The 14,433-nt window shown below is 35.1% G+C and overlaps 1 pseudogene; it reads right to left on the reverse strand.

Moving 5' to 3' along the window:
• LOC119804336 overlaps positions 1–14,200 on the reverse strand; it is a 40,659-nt pseudogene extending 26,459 nt beyond the window's left edge.
• Positions 14,201–14,433: the final 233 nt, after the last annotated feature.

Consider the following 14,433-nt stretch of genomic DNA (forward strand, 5'->3'; position numbering starts at 1 on the left):
GCCAGATTAGGACTTCAAGGCTTGTAGAAGTGAGTAATTACATTGTTTTTGTTCTTTAACATGTAGACAAATATTTTTGTATTACACAAGTACTATAATGCAAGCTAATCCAATAATAGTCATTCATTCTATTTGTTTCTACCCTGTCCCCATAGGAAATCCTACATAATACAAACACACACACAAAGACAAACAAAGCAAATAAAACAAAATGATATAAGAAAAAAAGTAGTTATTGTGCTAATACTCAATATCTGACAGGAAGAAACTTAAGGAAAGAGGTTTATTTTTGGATCATGGTTTGAGGATGAATTTTATCACTTCTTGGAAGAACAGGTGTCAGAGGTAAGAATCAACTGGTAACAATGTATTACATTCTGGAAAGAGAGATTAATGAATGTTAATTCTCTACTTATTTTTCACTATATTATTCAGTGTAGATTGCCAATATTTAAACTGGATAATCAATCCCCAGATAAACAAGGCATGAAATGCCTATATGTACATTCAGGCATGTATATTTTATTATGAGAAATACTGTTGAAGAGTACATCAAATCAACCTTTACAGAAGACACTATATGTCAATATGTCATTCATTCAAACAATTTAATAGAAAATCACATCTAAAAACATACTAACCAAGATAAAATATTACAGAAATACTTATACATGTTTATTGCATCATTAGCTATATAGTAGAACTAACCTAAGAGTCAAAATAGGAGAGGAATTCACAAAGAAATTGTGGCTTATAATCACAGTTGAATTTTCACCAATAAAGAAAACAGCTTTACCTCATTTTACCTCATTTGTGATTCTTAGACATAATAGATAGAAAATATTATGTATGCTCTGATGACAAGAACGTAGAAATTAAACTGTTCAAGAAAAACAGAATAATGGGAAATATGAGGGGTAAAAGAAGTAAGAAGAGTGAAGTATGCAGGAGAACATACTTAAAAGTACACATGAAATATGTCATTGTTATCATATATAGTTGTGAAAGACAAAATTCAAATATTTCACTAAAACATCAAGACTCATCTTAGAGTTAAGAATCTATAGATCTAGTATTGTTGGCACATAATACCAATTACCAGGGTTCACAAAATAAAAGAATATTATTTAAAGGATAATGTTATAAAAACAAAAAACAAAACAAAATTATCAAGAACCCATAAATAATTTTATTAAAAATAAAGAAAATAGAGATGGAGAGATAGCACAGACATTATAAGCAAAGGTTGCTCTTCCAAAACATGTAAGTTCAATTCCAAGCAGCCAAATAGCAGCTCACATCTGTCTGTTACTTCAGTTACAAAGTGTCTGGCACACTTACCCAGACATACATTTAGACAAAACACCAATGAACATAAATTAATAAATATTAAAAAATGAGAATGTTCATATTAATAGGAGAAAGTGTAGAGCATGGACAATGATAAGATACACACAATGATTACTTCATTGTGTGAACTTGAGAAAGTCATAGTACCACAATATAAGTCAAAAAGCATTCTAGATAGTATGAAGATTATAATTTTAGGTAAAATTATAATTCATATCAGTGAATTTTAAAATTAGATTATAAGACATGACACTGGCAGGCCTCCTTTAATTTAGCCAAAGTTACCAATATGCTATAGTTATGTTTCTCACACAGAAGAATCTACCCTCAGTGTAACTACACATTGCTATTGAAATATGTTATGGTGTCACTGTAACATAGTTCTCCCCAATCTTTATGTATTAACATCTGATTCATGGGTAGTTGTTTTATAATGGGAAGTACAAGGCCTGACTTGTAATTAACGTCAGGCTTTTAAAGATTTTACCCTGGTCTTTTGTTCTAGCTTTCTAGTTCTTAGTTTCATGGTATTTTAATTTCTTTTCTATTACTATGATAAAACACCATAAACAAGGCAACTTATATAATAAAGCATTTAATTATGGTCTTCTTATAGCTTCAGAATGTGAATTCATGACCATCATGGTCAGGTCCATGGCAGTATGCACGAAGGCATGGTGCTAGGGCTGTAGCTATGATGCTTAACCTGATCTACAACCACAAAGAAGAGAGAGAGAGCTAACTGGGAATGTGGGATATGAAAACTGAAAGTCCACATGTACAGGCACACCTCCTTCAACATGACCATGATTCCTTCAACAAAACTCTACATCTGAATACTTCCCAAACAGTTTTATCAACTGGGGAATAAACATTCAAATATATGAGCATATGAGATTAATTCTCATTCAAAGCACCGTAGCTGCCATGATACTACAAGCAACCTCAATTTCCAAAGACAAGTGTAAGTCCCACATCAGGAAATTGTGAGAGTGGATGAATTTTTTTCTTCTTCTAAATTACTTCTATAACTCATTATATGGTGTTTTGAAAAAAATGAATAAACTGTTACAGAGCAGTCCTTTAGTAAACTGTAAAGATGTTTTGCTGCCATTGTTAATAAAATGCCGATTGGCTAGTAACTAGGCAAACTTTTTGGAGCAGAGAAAATTCTGGGAAGAAGAAAGGGCAAATTCAGGAAGTCACAAGAGTCATGTGAGCCAGGCAGGGGAGAAGCATCACGGGAATTTCACAGATGAGGTAAATGAGTCTGGGGAAGTATAGGGATTAATGAAAATGTGGTAGTTTAGGATATAAGTGTTAGTTATAAACAAGTGGAAGCTATTGGTCAAGCATTTATAATTAATAATAAAGCTTTGTTTATTTATTTGAGAATTAGCTTGTGGTAAAGAAAACTTTGCCTAATGATTCAGGATGTTGGGCATTTGGCAAACTGGAATTTTGAAAGACATGCTTACAATAAAGTCCACACTTGTGATGTTTTGAAAGAAAATGAGAACTACATATAGAATTTGGATATCATAAATACTGGCAAAAAGGAAATTGCCCACATATTTCATATGCCCTGAAAACTGTAGTGAAATTAAATGAGTAAGTAACGGTGTAATATACTTGTTGAGGCAATTTCATGACACTGTAGCATAAAGGCTGTGGTATGTTTACTGCTCACCACTCTTCGTGAGATTTATAGAGAGAAAGAATAAAATGACAACACAAAGATGTGTAAAATATGCAGTATGGCAAATAAAGGAGTGTCAGTGAAGACAAGTGGGTACAAACAATGTAGTTTCAATATCTAAGGAGAGTATTATATATATATATATGAAATATAAAAGATACATTTTAAAGACTATATATGGTTCCATGTTACACAACATCAAGCTCATTTGTAAAATAAATTAGGTTTTTGCAAAGGGACAATCTGAAAAAGAGAGATGCTAAACAGAGAGTGCCAATGCAGGAGTTCGTTACTTCAAGAGGATTTCATAGGGAATCATTTTTTTCCAGTTTATAATCACCAGAATTAAAATATTTCTGTGACTGTGATAAGCAGGGCATTAATGGCATCTTAAGATGCCAAATTTTATTGGCATGGTAGATATAATTTTATAGCATGTAGGATACAAGAGCTATAGGTCATTGAAAATTGAGCAAGTTTCCATAAAAACATCAATGAACCCTGTCAATGCATACCATGGTTGGTTCCCTTCAATGGGATCCCAAAAAGTCCTTGCTTGTAACTATGAAGTTAAAACCAAAGTTGCAATGTAAACTCTAAAATGCTGGCCATGCTAGGAATATGGCATATCTTTCAAGAATAGCTGTAGGCACTTAGTGAAAGAGGACAAACAGACAGTCCATGTGTAGTACACAGTACCAAGGTTTTGGAAGAGTTTCCTAACAACAATATTGAAGCCATAGATGCTGGGCATGAACTTAAGCTATTGGATGTTTGCTCTGCTAAATTTCAGTCTTGCTTTGGTCTAATCTTTCCTTGTTATCCTACCAGTTCTCCCTTTTTGAATGAGTATATTTTTTCATTATATATTGCTAGCACATAGCTTTCTTTTTGGTTTTATAAGATTTTCACACATAGAAGATTGCCTTAGGTCACCAGTGACTTTGAACTTATAAAAATGTAACCACTGGCTTCACAGTCAGGTAATGATGGTTGCTTTTCTCTTGTGGAAGGATACATAATACCTTCTATGACTGTGAATGATTTTTCATAGGGATAAAGCCTCTAGCAGGGCACCAACTTGATATCTCCATGCTTGGCAAGATAAGCCAGTGCTTCAGCCATAGTTTCTTATTGTTACATTATTGAAGGTAACCACATAGCATTGGCAAATTCCTATAATATTTCAGGAGCCTCATTGTTAATGATTTAACAATATGTAAACAATTCCTAATACATGGCGTGCTGTGGGACAATGATCTTGTACCCTGTAAAAATTTATCAGTTTTATTGCTTTAATAAAATGTTGATTGGCCAGTAGCCAGGCAAGAAGTATAGGCAAGAAAACCAGGTAGAAAATAGAGGCTGGGTGATAAGAACAGAAGGGTTCTGGAAGAAGAACATCTCAGTCTGCAATTGTCAAACAGACACAGAGGAACCAAGATGAGAGTGCCTCACTGATAAAAAGTACCAAGCCACATGGTTAACATAGACAACAATGATGGACTAACTTAAGATGTAATAATTTATTAATAAAAGCCTGAGCTAATAGGCTAACCAGTTTATATTTAATGTAAGCATCTTTGTGGTTTTGTGGGTCTGAACAACTGTAAGTCTGGGTGGGACAGAAACCCAAGTCAACAAATGTTACTAACATAGACAACTGCATCCACATAAAGCCTAAGAGAGCTTGGAAAGTAATTCTAGACAAAAAACAACAGAGAGAAGCATAACTTCTTGGTAGCAGCATTTTCTCAGGTGGGCTCTGTTTTCAGGAGGAAGAGTATTTTATTTAACAGTGGCTTCTTGACTTAACTTTAGTTTAAAAAAACTTGCAGTTCTCTTTTAAAGGCCCCACCACAAAACAATTAAAGGGTGTTTATGAATAACCAACAGTATGCTTCTTGGTGGTAGCATGGACCTTGAAACTCCATAGAGTTCTGGCAATAAATATGGCTCCCACTAGTACCTCTGCCATGAGTCTAGACACCCAGAAACTTATAAATGGGGTGCATTCAACTGTCAAAGTCACAGCTTTAATCCTAACCATATTTCTTAGCAAATTAAAGACTCATGTGATCAGAAAAAGAGAGATCTATAGTAAAAATAGATTCAGATGAAAGAAAGCCTCTAAACTGTTTATAATGTGTTAAAAATATATGTTGGCCTGAGAGAGAAAAGTAAAAGGATAAAGTCCTTTGAAAAATAAAAGGAAAGATGATAGAGAGGTGTTTTGGCACACACCTTTAATCCCAGCACTTCGGAAACAGAGGCAGGTAGATCTCTGTTAGTTCAAGTACAACCCAGTCTACAGAGTGCATTCCAGGACAGCTGGAGATACACAAAGAAATCCTGTTTCAAAAAAACCCAAATTAAAAATAAAAAGAAAAAAAATAGTGTTTAAAATAAATCCATGTAAAGATGGAAAATACACAGAGAATCTTGATAATGTATGTTATTGTGTTGTCTTTGAATTGCTTGATGGCTGAGGAAGGAGCAACATCTGCTAAAATACATTTGAATATAAATGCTGTTGGATTAATCAAGCATATGTATTTTGAAAATACCTTGCCTTTAAATTTTAAATCAGAAGATATGTTACTTTGGAGAAGAGGGTTTGATTTTCTTTGTACAGGAAATGAGGGACTGTGGATTCATTTTGCTTTAAGAAAAATAAGGTTTGATCAAGAAAACACCCCTTGAAAAAATCTCCAATAGGAGTAGATGGCCCAGATGATCCAACATTTCAGAGTACCTCTGTTGAAGTTTCCTCTGAGTTCTATATCCAGAGCAGTTTCAAGATTGCTGGCTGAGGTGATCAGGCCTCACAGGATACTCCAGTCAAGACTTGATCATAATTCTAAATTTTATTTAGGTATGCATAAGAATATCAGTGCCCCCAAACAGCAGGAAGTAGCCTGGAAAACTACATCCACATTCATAAAAACTGCATTATGAATATTTATCTTTGTTTAGACTGTTGGTTACAAATTGTTATAGATATTGGTCACACTGAAAGCTGAACAAGAGAGATTAAATTCATAATTCTTGTTTTGAAAAAAGGGGGGTACTGTGGGACAATTATCTTGTACCTTGTAAAGATTGATCAGTTGCATTGCTTTAATAAAATGCTGATTGACCAATAGCCAGGCAGGAAGTATAGGTGGGACAGTCGGGCAGGAAGCAGAAGCAAGACAATAAGAACAGGAGAATCCAGGGAAGAGGAAAAATTTAGTCTTCAGTCATCACCCAGACACAGAGGAAGCGAGATGAGAATGTCTCACTGATAAAAGGTACCAAGCCATCTGGCTAACACAGACAACAATAATGGGTTAATTTAAGATGTAAGAATTAATTAATAATAAGCCTGAGTTAATAGGCTAACCAGTTTATAATTAATGTAATCCTCTGTGTATTTCCATGGGTCTGAACATCTGTAGGACCAGGCAGTACAGAAATCTAAGTCAACAAATGGGGTATTGTTTGAAACATATAATGTCCAGTTGAGGTACTCTCATCCTCATATGTTAATTCTATTTAAATTCATTTTATATATTCCTTTTAGGAGGCTTCTGAAGTAGTACATAACAATATGACTTTACCTAAAGGCCTTTAATATGAGTTATCTTTTGTCATATTCTCTCCTTTACCCCATCTTTCTATCTCCCTCCTCATTTAATTCTCCAACTCTCTTCCTTGTAGTTTCTTCTTATATTATTTTTCCCTCTTTTAGACCATCCCCTCCTCTTCGATGGTCCCTTATGAGCTAACTAATCTCTGTGCCTACTCTCAACGAAACACATACACTTAAAGATTAAAAGTTGACAACCTCATATAAGATAAAACATGTTATTTTGTCTTTTTTTCTTCACTTTTGTATCTGAGAACAGAACCCTGGGCCTTGTGCATGCAAGGCAAGTGCTCCACCATTAAGCTAAATGCCAAACTGCAAGCTTGTCTTTCTAGGCCTCATTCTGGATGATTGATCTTAGTTTTACCCATTTAATTTCACCTATTTCCATAACTGAATAATATCTCATTGTGCAAATATACATTTTCACTTAATTCATCACCTATTTCAAATTTCTGGCTATTATGAATAAAATAGCAATATACATGGATGAAAACATATCTCTGTAGCAAAATGTAGATGCAGCAAGATGTCTAAGTGCAGCATTTTTACACAATGTGTTAGATCAGTTTTCAGATTTTACAGTATCCTCCACAAAGATTTGTGGATGCCTTAAATGTGAGCCCATTTCCACTTTGACTAAAGGTCAGAGAGTTGGAATTTACCTCTATTCCTTCAAGACTGTTGTTGTGTTTCTACCTTTAAAAAAGGTCCAGCTAGATTTAGGTCAGAGGGTTCTGCTCACTCAAGCTGATTTTCAATAGGTGTGTCTAATATCCAGATGGCAATTTTCAGGAATAGAGAAGTAGATATGTTTCTACTTCAAACAAAAGTCGAAGTATCCAAGAAAGTTTCAGTTCCCTTAAGGAGAACTTAAATTTCACTCCCTCAGGGAGTGGTTGGCCTACAGAATGTTTTGGTCTATGGTGTGAGTGTGACTTGTTTTGTTCTATCATCAAAATATCAAAATGTTTATCTATGGATGTAGTCTGCAATCTTTAACTGCTCTATTCATTTCTTTGTATCATGTTAATGCAGTTTTTTTTTTTTTATTTTACTCCTACCTTTTAGGGTTGGGGTATTTTAGGCACTTGGAAATTAAACATGGGCCATTTTATTATTCATTGGAATTCCCTTCTGATGCTATTCTATATTTTTCTGTTTTATTATTTTTCATGTGTCTTTGTATTTTTTCCTTATATTTCTAAATCCCCACACCCCTATCCAGGCAAATAGTATTGTTTTTGTTTAGGCTGATCCTCAACACATATTCCCATAGGAACTGTACCAATTTATACTCCCACTGGCAATGAATAAATGCACTTGCTCCAATATCTCTCATCCTTGGATCCTGTACTGTCATTTGTTATATTGGTTATAGATAATCTGACAGGGGTGAGATGAAATACCAATCTAGTTTTGGTTTTCATTTACTTGGTGGTTAAAAGTGTTGAATCATTTTTAAAAGTTCATTTCAATCATTTGTGCTTTATTTTTGAGAACTTTGTTTAATTCTACATCCCATTTTTAAATTATATTTGTTTACTTGATGTTCTGGGTTTTTTGTTTTGTTTTGTTTAGTTACTTGCACATTCTAGGTACTAAACCTTTGTAAGATATATGACAAACAGGTACAAAATCCCATGTCTAACATAGAATCTACATGCAAATTATGTTGCTGGGAGAGTGAAAGTTTGTGTATCAGTCACACACCAAGACAGATCTTATACCAAGGTGTAGTTGACCAACACAATACAGACTCTTTGTGTATTTATGTTCATATGGTTTTGTGTGTGTGTGTGTGTGTGTGTGTGTGTTTTCCTATGATTAGATTACTTTTTGGGTTTTATTTTCTTACTTTACTTATATTTTTATCGCTTTTTATAAAAGGAGAAAAGAATATGAAGTTGGGTCATAGAGATGTGAAGAGATGTATGTAGACATGGTAGAGTGTTGTAGAACAATCTTTGTATACTCTAAATATGTATTGTTCTCATTGGTAATAAAAAGCTGAATGGACAATGGCTTCCCAGTACTTTTGGGGCAAAAAAATGCTGATAAAAAAGGGTGGAGCCTGAGGTGTCTCAAGTCAGATGCAGACAAAGTATGACACGTAAAAAATGAAGTAATAAGCCATCAGCCACATGGTAGAAATTAGATAATAAATACAGGTTAATTTAATTTTCAAGAGTTAGTTAGTTAAAAGCCTAAGCTATCATCCAAGCATTTATAATTAATATTAAGTGTCTTATAATTATTTAGGAACATCTGCTATGACACAGAAAGCTCTGATTACAGGGGAGGAGAAATAAGACCAAAATACATTGTATGAAATTTTAAAAAAGAAGAAAATTTAAAGGTAAACTATATAATCATGGAAATGATATAGGAAATTGTTTTGGCATCTTTTTTGTATATTTTAAAGTTAATTATACATTCCTCTAAATTCAGTTTATGCTGTTATTTAAATGTTAGAATGTGTATATGTGTAAACATATATATGTATATACATATGTGTGTATTCATATAAACCTAGAAAACTCAATTATACTAAAAACCCTGGTGTGGGAAGTCCTTCTGTATATGTTTTGTTTTTATTGGTTAATGAATAAAAAAGCTAGAAGGGGAAAATAAAGACTAGAGCTAGGCAGAGAAAACTAAACAGAATGCTGGAAGAAAGGAGGAAAAGCCAGAGATCCACCACGTAGCTGCCAGAGTGGAAAGCCACAAGCTGCCAGCTGGAACCTTGCCTGTAGGCCACAAACATTGTGGAAAAATATAAAATAATAGAAAGGGGCTATTTTAAAATGTAAGAGCTTTCTAGGAATATGCTATAGTGATTGCTCAAGCAGTGATTCAATTAATACAGTTTCTGTGTGGTTATTTTGAAAGTCTGGGTTGCCAGGAACAAACAAGACACCCTTACAGAAAAAGAAACTTACGTTTTAGGAGTTTTTCATCTATGAACAGAATCTGTTCCAGATTTCACCCATCGTAATACCACCCATGGAATACAAGGCTTCCACATGCAGATCCTTTCAGCTTTTTATTTTAGAACAATTGGTAAATTTACAATTCTTCTAGTGTAGCTAACATTAATTCATGGAATATTCCAGAATCATAGTACACATCATACATATAAGATAGTATTCTAATGTAGATAGAGTTTAAAATTCCAACCTTGTTTACTTACTATGTTTGCTTCAAATAGTCATATCATAATCTCTGTGCATATTAGACATGACTTTGTAGATAAGATTAAGGGTGTATGTCTTAATATAGAGAGATGGTTGTATACACTGAATGAGTATTTCAAAGTAGAAGAGGAAGTTGAGTATCAGAGAGATGTGATATAGGAAAATACTGTAGAAATTTGAAGTGCCATACTGACTTTGATGACAGAGGAAACAGTCATAAATTACAGAGTGCAGGTGCCTGTTAGAAGCTGAGAATGGTCTATAGAACTGATATTCAAAAAAGAAATGAAAATCTCATTCTACAACTGTATGAAACTAACTTTTAATAAGCACCTAAATAATTCAAGGAGACTATTTCCCAAAGCCTCCAATAAAGGTTACACTGTTTACATTTTATTTTAGCATGTCTATTCTTTGCCAGTATTGTGGTCTATGTAGATGAAAAATACAGATTTTTTATAACTAAATTTTAAGTTATTTGCCATAATAACAAAAGAACATGAAGGCCTATCATTGTTACTTTAATTACTACCCATTAGTATAAATTAATTTATTCATGGCACTGTTCTTAAAAAGCATTCCTGATCTTTTATTTTCTTCATTATCCCCACCATACTAAATTAGGCATGCTATTATGATGTCTAATATATTAACAATCATTTCCTTCTGAGGAAATCAATGGAAAATATATTTAGAAATGGAAATACTTATATACCTCTATAGATACATTGAACTCTATTAAATAGTTCTCTACAATCGGTTCTGTTTCCCTGTATTTCAGACTTGAAATAAAAAAAAATCATAATTTAATCACATGAAATTCCTGTGGGATGAAAATTAAAGTTAAGGAACAAATGGAAAGAAGTTAAAATGAAGCTCAGATTGACAATTTAATAGTTATGTCACAGACACTTCACTTTCATAGATGAAATTTTTGTTCAAACTATTAAAATGTCTTCAAATGGATAACATTCAATATTAAAGTTCAAAACTAACTTGGCTTAATATTGTAGTCAATTCTAAGTAAGTAACAATTTTGCTTGAAAGTTAAGTTGAAATCATTAGAGTATAAGGAGTTGGCATCTGTCAAAAACAGATGAGTGTATTTTTATTAAAGAAATGACATTCAGTCATAAATGGTGAAAGCACAGATACAGATGTTGTTTAACTTTATTCCTATCATTTTAAACTTTCTGACTCATAGAGAAAGGGATTTAAATTAATGACAAATACTGTAAGCCCCATTTCAAAAAAAAATCATGTTTTCATGGTCTTGAGAGAAGTTTATTATTTCTATGTTATATTTTTTCAAAATTAAACCTGTCACTTATTTGTCAAGTAAATACTTTTTAAACATATGAAGCTATAGCATTTCTCACTGGTAGTATTTCCCTCATTTTCCCAGTTATTTATTTCATATAATCTGTCTTCCAACAAAAATAGGAGGGCAAAACAATGAAATAACAGAATTTAGGCAATACAACAACAGTAACACAAAACCTGTAGTTTACTGGGCCCTTATTCTTGTTTTGCCCTTAACAGGATATCTACAGGAATCACAGCCAGTGGGCCAAATAAAACTTTGGTAAATGTTTCATGTACGGGTTGGTCACTTGCTTTTCTAGTGGCTCTATTTTCTTATTTTCTAGACAGACTCCTTATGACCAATAGTGAAAAATAATAGGTTATTTTTTGCCACTGATATCAGTGAAGATATTACTGTTGCCATTCTTTATTTGGGGAATGAAGTAAGTAAGATGAGATGAAGTCATAGAAAAGGGTTGACTTAGAGTGTTGATTGATGGCTCAAATCTAATATTCATGTTAATATGTTTCCAGATTTTTCACAAACATACACCTAAAGCTTGATGAAAGAAAGACTATGCTATATAAAGCTGACTTGTATCACCAACACCCTTTTAAGTATTAGAACTCTGTTTTAGCAGTATGAAAATTAGTTATACTTTATTTCATTGTACAACTTTGCTTCTCTTAGCATGGGTAATTTTTTTCAGTTTCAAAAGTTAAGTAAACTGATTAGGAAAATGAAAGATATATGCTAAGTGAAATGGATATAATGGTTTAGTTTTTTTTTTCAATGATTAAGTTTTCCAACTAAATTACAGTGTTTGAGGATGAACGAAAAAATGGAATTGTACAATTTTTAACAAGAAGTATTTCCTTTGTCTTATTTTTCTCAAATTCTTCAGATTCTCTGAGGATAGAAGAAAGGTCTAATGGAGATAATGAAGGTAAAGACTTGAGTATAACCATAATGAGTTATCCAAGTATGAACTTAGAATAATATTGGACATAATATTCCATGATATGATTTTCAGTTCACAGCATCACAAGAGTCAAACATGAATGTAAATTGTTTATAAAACTCCATGAGAATTTCTATTTTCAAGGAAATTTCTATGGCCATTATTATTATTGTTGTTGCCCAAATTGATTAAACAAAGAGACATGTAATTCTTGGTATAACAAGGCTTCAAATATGAAACATTCTATTTCTTATGGAGTCATATATAGTGATACTTTCTTTGTGTCATAATGTGTGACAATATGCACAGAGCATTAATCCTCACGAAAATTAACTTGAGGATTTATGGACTACTACTAATTAAAGCTCAATTATTCACTATCTAATTGCTAATTTTCAGTTTCTTCAAAGAGGAAAAACTTGTAAATTCACTGAAACACATACTGTTAGAAGTATGCTGAAGGAATATAATGTCCTATGGAAAACTACAACATTTCATTGCTGTGGGATAATGCTCTTGTACAATGTAAAGATTTGTCACTCATATTGGTTTAAAAAACACTGATTGGCCAATGATCAGGCAGGAAATATAGGCAGGGCAACCAGACTAAAAGAATTCTGGAAAGATGAAAGACAGAGACACAGCTACCAGCTAGATGCAAAGGAAGCAAGATGGGAATACCTTTTTTTATTTATTTTTTATTAAAAATTGCCATCTCCTCCCCTCCTCCTCCCCCTTCCCTCCCCTCCCCTCCACCCATACCCCCACTCCCTCCCTCTCCAGGCCAAAGAGCCATCAGGGTTCTCTACACTATGTTGAGTCCAAGGTCCTCCCAACTCCCTCCAGGTCCAGGAAGGTGAGCAACCAAACTGACAAGGCTCGCACAGAGCCTGTCCATGTCGTAGAGACCAAGCCCATCGCCATTGTCCTTGGCTCCTCGGTCAGCCTCCACCATCAGCCACTTTCAGAGAGTCCGATTTGGTCGCATGTTCCATCAGTCCCATTCCAAGTGGACTTGGTGGTCTCCCATTAGTTCTGTCCTGCCGTCTCAGTGGGTGAACGCCTCCCTCATGGTTAAATTTATACCTTTTTTTTTTTTTGACAGCTTGTAGGAACTTTATTTTCCTTCCACTTTTTTTTTCCCATTGCTCAGGTGTGTGCAGAGGAGCTCCGGACCACTCAGTGGTGGCTCCAACCCACTTGGTGGCCAGTGCTGTGGGAGCTGCTGACCAATCCTCAGTGGCTGGCTGGGCACTCCAGTCTTCAGTAGAGAACTGCTGGATGGGTACCGAAGGTACCCGCACACCCTCAGACCAGTCAACCACCTCTGGCGAAGCAGCAGTGAACTCAGGAGCTGGTGCAGTCCATTCGCCCTGAAATTCCTCCTTGGTCACGGCCTTCTCAGCAGCAGCCTGTTCTTCCTTCTCAATCTTCTCTGGGTCTCTGTAGAAATAAAGATCGGGCATAACCACCCATGGGTGCTCACGGGAGATAGTGCCATGCATGCGGAGTACATCCTGGGCCAGCATCTACCACATCAGGCCCACTGAGTGAGCTCCCTTGTTGTTGCACGGGATGGCAATGTCCACGTAGCTCAGAGGTGAGTCTGTGTTACACAGGGTAATGGTGGGCAGGTTCATGTAAGACGCCACTGTGAGGGGCTGGTGGTCAGCCCTGGGATCAGTCACAACTAGAAGCTATGGCTCCCTGAAGGCTGCCTGGATCTGGTTAGTGGAGGTCCCTGGGATAAAACTGCCAGCAATCAGAGTGCGTCCAGTGGCCGCAGCAAACTTCAGCACTGCTCCCTGCCCAGTGTTCCTGGAGGAGATGACGCTGACATCAGCAGGGTTCTCAATGGCAACAATAGCCCAAGCTGCAAGCAACAGCTTCTCCCAGGTCCTCTTCAGATTGATGATGTAGATGCCATCGCTTTTCCATTTGTAGATGTACTGCTCCATCTGAAAGTCGAGGTTGCTGCCACCTAAGTGGTGCCTGCAGCGAGGAATTTGAGGACATCCTCCTCCTTCATCTGCAGGACATCAAGAGCTCCGGACATTGTGTAAGTTTCCCTTTAAGTTATGTCGGGAACCAAGACCCATCCCGGGGCAGCGCGGAAAAGAGATGGGAATATCTTATTGGGAAAAGGTAACAAGCCATGTGGCTAAATATTGATAAGAATTATGCATTAATTTAAGTAGCAAGAACTAGTTAATAATAAGTCTGTGCTAATAGGCCAAACAGTTTATAATTAATATAAGCCTGTGTGGGTTTCTTTGGGACTGAAGGACC

Source organism: Arvicola amphibius, chromosome X (assembly GCF_903992535.2).
Source record: "Arvicola amphibius chromosome X, mArvAmp1.2, whole genome shotgun sequence".
NCBI lineage: Eukaryota > Metazoa > Chordata > Mammalia > Rodentia > Cricetidae > Arvicola > Arvicola amphibius.